At 33.4% G+C, this 8,270-nt stretch overlaps 1 non-coding gene across 1 annotated transcript; it reads right to left on the bottom strand.

Annotated features, from left to right (window-relative positions):
• Positions 1 to 5,368: 5,368 nt before the first annotated feature.
• Positions 5,369 to 5,475, bottom strand: LOC122124729. The gene has a single exon (XR_006150636.1). It is a non-coding gene; the product is annotated as a U6 spliceosomal RNA (small nuclear RNA).
• Positions 5,476 to 8,270: the final 2,795 nt, after the last annotated feature.

The following is an 8,270-nucleotide window of genomic DNA, read 5'->3' as shown; positions in this document are numbered from 1 at the left end:
ACCCGGAACCTAACCAGAAACCTAATCCAAATCACATTCTGATTTAACACCAAATGGTTAATGTAAGGAAAATTGTCTAGAGTCTATTCAATCGCACATTTTTTTGGCTTCTACTTCTTATTGGAAAACTAAAATTTACCTTAAAGCTTATCCTTCAATAACCCTAACCGGAACATAAAAGTATCTCACACTTTAAACCAAATTATTTCTGAATGTTTAAAGTAACACAGACTGGTTTTCATTCATTCTTGCTATTCATTCTTCTTAAAATATGTGGCAGTTTTATACAATGTCTTACATGTTTTTCTAATCCTAACCCTGCTCTAACTGGCACACCTTGCCTAATCCTAAGCATACATATAACCGAACCATCATGTTAATAACAAGCCACTTTTTTCATATTTATCCTAACTCTTGCTCAGTGTGTAGGTCTAAATTTTACTTGCATTTTGAACATAAATTTTTAAGTGTTTTTCTATTTCCTGTCAGGTTTTATTTTTCATTATTTTTGGAAAAATTTGTTTTGTTGAAAAGATGCTTTAAAGAAGGATTAGTTACATGTGTAAGGTAAGGAGTACGTTTCTTGTTGAGCATTGTTATCCACTTCTTTCTTGTTCTCCCACTATCCCATCCCTCTCCACTTCCCTTATTCCTCCCTCTCCACGGTGTAAACTTCATTTTCAACATAGTGTCTTGTGAGTATTATTTTGGCAATGGTTCATCCTGTGATGAACCTAAATTTTCTATTTCTCTAATCCTAATTCTAATTCTGTCTGGGATCCTAACCCTAACCATAATAATAATGATAGCTCAATTCAAAAGTTAACAAAAAATATTCAGGTTTTATTCATCCTATTAATTCACTGCACATCTTGAATTAACTTGCAGTTTAGCTTAAATCTTCCAAATTAGTTTATATGCCCATATATAAAGATGTAATTTTATGTGAAAAACAGAAGATCTTTGGAGGAATGAGTAATGGAAGGAAATAGAGGGAATATAATCGAATATGTTAAATATATTTTGGAATTGTCTCTTCTGACAATTAATATCCATTATCAAAATAACTAAAACTTAATAACGAACACACTGCCTTCTAGTGTTATTTAAGAGAGCCATGATCTGTCTTCTGAAAAAAAAAAACTCGTGTTAGATAAACTTTGTCCATGCATAATTTATATTGTTGGCCACTTATTTAACTTAATGAATAAAAATTTATCGAATAAGATTCCATGACAAAAACATATAAAACAGTTACTTAGCAATTATTTGAGAAAAAGTTATTGTCATAAGTTTTAGGAAACGGAATTGCTATTTCCCTACAAAGCAATGAATTAGGTTTACTAATCTAGTATTTGTAGTAAGTTTAGAGAACATAATTGGCATGAAAAACAACTAACTATACATCTTGTTTCTTGAATGAGTGATATTTTAAACATTGTCTTTTATTCAAATAAATACTTAGGTTTACATTTCAAAATAAGTGCAATTTTATCTCCTTTCATAACTAGTACTTACCCTGCAATTAAATGTACAAACATATTCAGATATTTAAAAGCTAAATTTTCTATGTTTTATATGTAGCTCTACATATTCAGAATGACATGATTTTTTTATTCATAAATGTCTAACCTCAGATTTTTGCTTCATAAATATAAATTGTCTCATGAGGTTGTAGTGAAGGCTCCAGTTACCAGAGTGGTCAAAACCATTTCCTGAATTCTAAATTTTAAATCAAATCATTTTTAAGCTTTGATAATATCATTTATGGTCTCTTCAGAGCAATTAAGCTAAAACAAATAATACTTTTTAAACATTTCACTCACATTGTAAAGAATATTAACATAGGTCAAAAAGAGACTATTTCAGACTCATTATATTTTGTGATCTTAGTGTGAAGAATGTAGAGAGTACAAAGTCCTTATACTCAATAAATAGTTTTGGTTAAATTAAATCATATATCTGGATTTCTAATTTGGAGGTTAATCACATGGAAACAGGAAAATAATAAAAAAATTACTTTGGAATCAACAGAAAAAAATATTTGTGCATGAACCACAGTTGCTTTATTAGTTTGTAGTTGAACACTGGACGTCTAATTATATGTTGGCTGTTGTTGCGAATAATGTGAATAACAATGAATTACAGATATATTTATGAGTTACCCAGAGAGAAATAATCACACGATTGGTGGGTCAGATGATATTTCAACTTTGGATTTCTTTAGAAAACTGCATACTACTTTCTACAACGAGAACACTAACCTGTATTTTGACCAAGAGTGTAGAGAATTTCCCTTTCTCCACAGTGTCGACAGCCAACATTATTACCTTTTGAGGTTTTTAAAGGGCAGGTTTTTACTGTGTGCACTACCCAAGACTGGCCTTAGACTCCAACCTCCAATCACTTGGAATTATGAACATTTACCACCACACCTGGTTCCTTGGATATTTTTGATGAGGTATAAGAGTTAAGAAGTAGTAACATAGTAATTTTGAATTGCATTTCTCTAATGACTTCTGCTCACAAAGCATTAAGCTAGCATAGAAGTTATATTAAATACAAATTTGTAAATCCACCGGCGATTTTAAGGGCTTTTTGGAAAACATGTCTATTCAGAACTTTTGTCCATTTTTAATCAAGTTTCTTGTTAATTTCATCTTTAATCTCTCTATAGAAAATCAATAATTAACTCAAGGTAGTAGAAAGGAAAAATTTAAGCAGCTCCTAACATTTAAAACTTTTTAATAGCATGATATTGTTTAAATCATTTTCTGTTAACGGTTGAGACTACATAATTCAATTTAGTTAGAACTTTTACAAGGCTATATATATTTTATTTATTTTATTTTGATTGTTCTTTCCAAAGCCTGCATGACTAATTTCACTTGGTTTCTTTCGGTCTCATGTACTATAGATTTCAAACTGAAGACTAAATGGAAGGAAGCAAACAAAAAATATATTCCCCTTCATCTGATGATACCTCTACAAGAATGAGGAAAGTTTTCAACCTTCTAAGGACCTATGACAGAATATCAAAAAGACAATTTATTCTTCCAGGTCTTCCTTATCTTTGTGATGTAACTTAAATGATGTAAAACACAATATATTGCTCAGATACTTTTATCTTTTATCTGTTTTGCACATTTTCATATGGATTTCACCTCAGTCTACAACATTCCCTCATCGTTCTGTCCCTGATATTTTTACACTATCAAGACAAAAAATAACCAGTTTGATGTACAGCATGAGAAGTTATCCACTTGGCTTCCTTGGAAGCAGAGCATGGTAGATAGATATTACTTCTGGATGCTCATAATACATGTAATGGTTTCTGTACTACTTATCAGATTCTATTTATTATTTTAAAAAGAATGCTGGCTAAACTCAAAGCTCATTCATAGGCTTATGTTAAGTGTTTCACAAGTTTTATTCTCTTAATTCTTAAGATAACATCTGTTATAATGCTAATGTTATTACCATTGTATTGTTGGGAAAAATTGTAGTTAAAGACAGTAAGTGCATGGCCCAAAGACACACACAGTGAGGAAGGAAATGAGTCAAAGTTTCCAAAATCTTTCAGCAATACAAAAAAGGTGGGTAAATCTCTCCATTCTCTTACACTCTCAATTCAATATTCATATTGTTCAAGAAATAATAGCGTAGCAAATATTGCCCATGGTGATTGTTTACTGTCACATTTTGTCTTCAACACAGACTGTGTTTGTGACATTGGGTTATCATGCACAGATCTGAGCTTACAAATTGAGGTCCGAAGACAGCCAAATTTCTTCTTTTTCACAGTTCCAGTTTCTTTTTTAAAAAGTACTAAAACTTTTAAATATCATCACTTACTATTTTTTAACAGTCCCCAAATAAATTAAATTGACATATACTTACTCCAAAAGGCTTTCAAATTAGGAGATGATAAAACAGGCCCCATGAAGTAAATTTTCTTTTATTTTTAAAATTATTCTAAAAGACTTGTGCTGGCTGGTTAGACCTATCTACTCTGAATGTTTGCTCAGGAGACTGAGATATGTGGATAACACTTGGGAGACAATCAGGGCCAAAAAAAAAAAACTTCATGAAATGATTTTTCAAAATGTTTAATGAACTAGCAAAGAGCCAGGAATTGAGATGTAGCTTATATAGTAGCTCACCAATCTAGATAGGAAAGGCCTAGCAAGACCTTGAAGCCTTGATTTTAAACTGAGCACGCCAATATACATGCATGGCATGTTCACATGCACGTGCGTGTTTGCTTTCGAGCTGCTGCACTCTCTCTCACACACATTTATTCAAATTACCTTCCTATCAGTGTTCTACATTAATTTCTTTGTTAACGATATTGTATGAGTAAAATAGAGGAAATAAACTCTTCCATCTCAAAAATGTTTATATGTTTTTTATTGGAATAATACTGTGCAGAGGGTCACATTTACATGAATAAGGAAACTAGTACATTTCCTAACAAGCAATGTTACCTCCTCCTTTATATTTCCCCTACCATCCCTCCCTCCCACCCACACAAGTACACTACCCTCCCCTTTCCTGCCTCCGCCTAAATTGTAAAGGTCATTTTTCAACATAGTGTCTTGTGCATCTCATTGTTACAATGGGTCAACCTGTATCCCTATTGTCGAATTTTTTCCCTTCCCCTCCCCAAATTAGAGAAGCATACATACAAGATGTAAGTGCACCAACTTCAAATATAGAGAAAACAGGGGTTATAGCGTGGGGAGAAACATACAAAGAAACAAAAAAATGACATTGCACCTTATAAGTACGTTAGAAACAATAGCAAGAAACAGAAAAACACTTGTGTCCCTATCTTGGGGTTCAATTTCTTTAATATCATCTTATCTGATTATATGCACATATCTTTTGAACTTTTCTGCTTATCCCAGATATACATTCATCATTGAAAATAAGGGAAATCATGGGACCTATGTTTCTTTGGACTTGGCTTACATCACTCAATAAATTTTTTTCCAAGTCTTTCCATTTCCTAACAAATGGGGAAATGTCATTCTTTCTGATGGAGGCATAGAATTCCATTGTGTATATATACCACATTTTCTTGATCCATTCATCTAATGGGGGCATCTGGGTTGGTTCCATATCTTAGCTATCGTAAATAATGTTGCAATAACCATAGTTGTGCTGGTAGTTTTAATATGATCTTGTTTATGATCATTTGGGTAAATCCCCAAAAGTGGGATTACTATATCATAGGGGACTTTTATGTGGAATCTTTTGAGGAACCTCCGTACTGCTTTTCAAAGTAGTTGAACAAGTTTACACTCCCACTAAGAGTGCAGTACGGTTCCTTTGTGGCCACATACCTTTCAGCATCTGTTGTTGTAAAAATATGGAACGCTCCACAAATTTGCATGTCATCCTTGCGCAGGGGGCATGCTAATCTTCTCTGTGTCGTTCCAATGTTAGAGTATGTGATGCTAAATTTAACACAGAACATTTTTATATATAAAGTATAATTTTTATTGATTTTATTAAACTAGACATTTCAATAAAAATTAAGTTCAAAAGAATTGTTGTGAAATTTTAGAATCATGTATGTCTTACATAAGCACACCTTTAAGAATAAAATCAAGATAGACATGCCAAAAACAAAATAATTCCAGATATATGTAGTTCAAGAGATGTGTAAGAGGAGGAATTCAATTATTCTACAAAAGGCATCTGTCAAAATGAACATTGAAGGAAGTGTTAAGGTTTTTTAAAGTTTTAATGTTTTAAATATGGTTAATTTTTGGATTTTACTTATATATGCCAAAAATAGGACTGTTAGGCAGGTATAAAACTTTTCTATAAAGTATTTAAGATTTATGGTAGCAGACATTAAATGCTAAGTATGTACATTTCAGAGTTTATGGAAACTTTATTAATGAGAATTTGCAAAGACTTTGTGTAAAGAAGCAGAGTGAAGAGTTAAGACGTTAACTACACAGTTTCTGTTAAATCTTTAGGGATTCCTTACTTTATTTGTTAGCAAGGAATAAATGATGATATAAGCCATAATATACACATGTATGTTACTATTCACATAAATACATATATACATGTATACATGCACACATAGACAAAGACACATAATTACAGCCAACACAAGTTTCACCAGTTGTTGAATATGCCTTAAATGGAATACTTGGAACAATATATGTTGAAGATGTATTTGTCTCTTAGAGTTATTTTACCACTCCTCTTATCTCTTAAAACTGGTAGTTTTAGAGAGATTTGACTTACAAAATGCAGTACAAGTGATAGCAAGTCACTTGGAAATCTCAGTAAGTATAAGTCATACGGTGTCTCCCTGCTCCTCATGGAATGCAAACTCTTGTAGACACGCTCAACAACCAAAGTAGCAGGACAATGCCCTGGTAAAGAGTAAAGTTATAAGGCTTTAAATGGCATCCTTACTCTTTTTCCAACAGCCAGCATGAATTCCTAAGAAGATGAGATAGTCCTCAGGAAACTGGACTCTACATATACATTTAACTAACCCATGTGATAATTCCTATATGAGAAATGCTGACTGAGGTCTTGCTGATTTCCTGGCCAAGAAAATAAGAAAAAAAGAAAGTACTTTTAATGTTTTAAAGTTTGAGAATAATTTGTAACCTGTCAATAAATGTGTAGAACACAATTATACCAACTGATAAAAAAATGATGGCATTTCATTTATGTGCACTTGGACTTGGCCTGTGATTTTTGGTGTGTCTACACAAGTACAATCAGCATAAATCAAGCCAGCATTTGTTCATTTAAGATATAAGGAAAGGATACTGGTTAACCGATTGTAACAATGAGAGATACAAAACACTCTATCAGAGGATGGGTGAAGAAGGGAGGTGGGGAGGTGTGAAGGGAAGGGATGGTAGGGGAAAACCAAAGGGGGGTTAACAATGCTCAATAAGAAATGTACTCATTACCTTACTTATGTAACTGTAACCACTCTGTACAGTATTTATAATAAAATATATATTAAAAAGATACAAGGAAAAATTCTGTACTTATTTGTAGTTGTGTTTGTCACTAAATATAAGTAAGGTATTCGTTTTAGGACCACAGGCTTATTACTTTGGATACTCAAAATCTTTACATGAACACAGTATATTATTCACATTAGAATCTGCCCACAAGCTAGTGCAGTATAATTGCTATGAGAATTTTTACTACATTCTATATTTGTAATGAAAACTAAAAGTATATGCACTATCAACAGATACAAATTTTTTCAGATAAATTTAGTATGCAGTTTGTGGATGGAATTTGGAGAGCAATTTTGAAAAGCACAAATTTCGTCAAAATGACCAGTCTGCAAATTGTAACAAGGAGCTAATACAGCATCATTGAGTAGTATGGAACTCCAAGGAGAAGTACTTGAATTGAGAAAATATCAGAAAGTGTAACAACCCAAGGACTTTTTAGAAATGCAGCTGCTAGATTTCTCATGTAGAGCTTTCATAACAGTTTGTGAAGTACAAATCAGAACCTCACTGAAGTGTAGATTTTTTTCCCTCAAATTTCTGTCATGATCAGTAATTATCAGTCAACATATAGCTAATCTTGAATAATCCTCTAATTAAATATTGATGGAGTGTTTATATGGAGAAAACCTCGGAAGGCTAACTTTTTCCAATTAGGACAGTCTATATTCTGTGATCCAGCCGAGAGAAAACTAGGTAAGCATCCACTTACAACCTTCTGAATAATTCTGATTCTGCCCACATCACTTATCTATCCATACCTGTGCCCGAGTGAAACGATTTTAAAAGAATTTATCATTTAAAATTTAAACTTAGGGTTCCGGGAAGATAGTGGAGGAGAAGCTAGAAGCTAAACAAGCTCTCACATAGAAAGCAATTTCAGTACTCCAATGAACAGTCCTAAGCCAGAGAATCACACCAAGTGTGCCATCACAGTACAGAGAGTTAGGCCAGAGAGGGGAAATCCAGGCTAGGAGACAAATCTGAGCACTTGCCAGCAGTCATGGTTGCGGCTGTGGCAGGGGTGGTGGCGGTCATAGCTGCCATACCTGCAACACAAAGAGTCTAAGACAAAGGTGCCAGATGCAGCAGAAGAGAGGATTCTACTCAACACCAGCAAGTACTGACAAGGAGCAGACATCTTCATCCTTCAAATCCCAGACCAGAGAAGACCCAGGAATCAGACTCCTGTGTGAGTAGAAGCCTGACTTCCTCACTCCTTCTCAGGGAGCACATAAGGGAAGGTCACCCCTCCCT

This window comes from Dipodomys spectabilis, unplaced genomic scaffold (assembly GCF_019054845.1).
Source record: "Dipodomys spectabilis isolate Male_0828 unplaced genomic scaffold, ASM1905484v1 ptg000242l, whole genome shotgun sequence".
Taxonomy (NCBI): Eukaryota; Metazoa; Chordata; class Mammalia; order Rodentia; family Heteromyidae; genus Dipodomys; species Dipodomys spectabilis.
The sequence above is the reverse complement of the archived record's forward strand: the minus strand, read 5'-3'. Positions and strand labels throughout refer to the sequence as shown.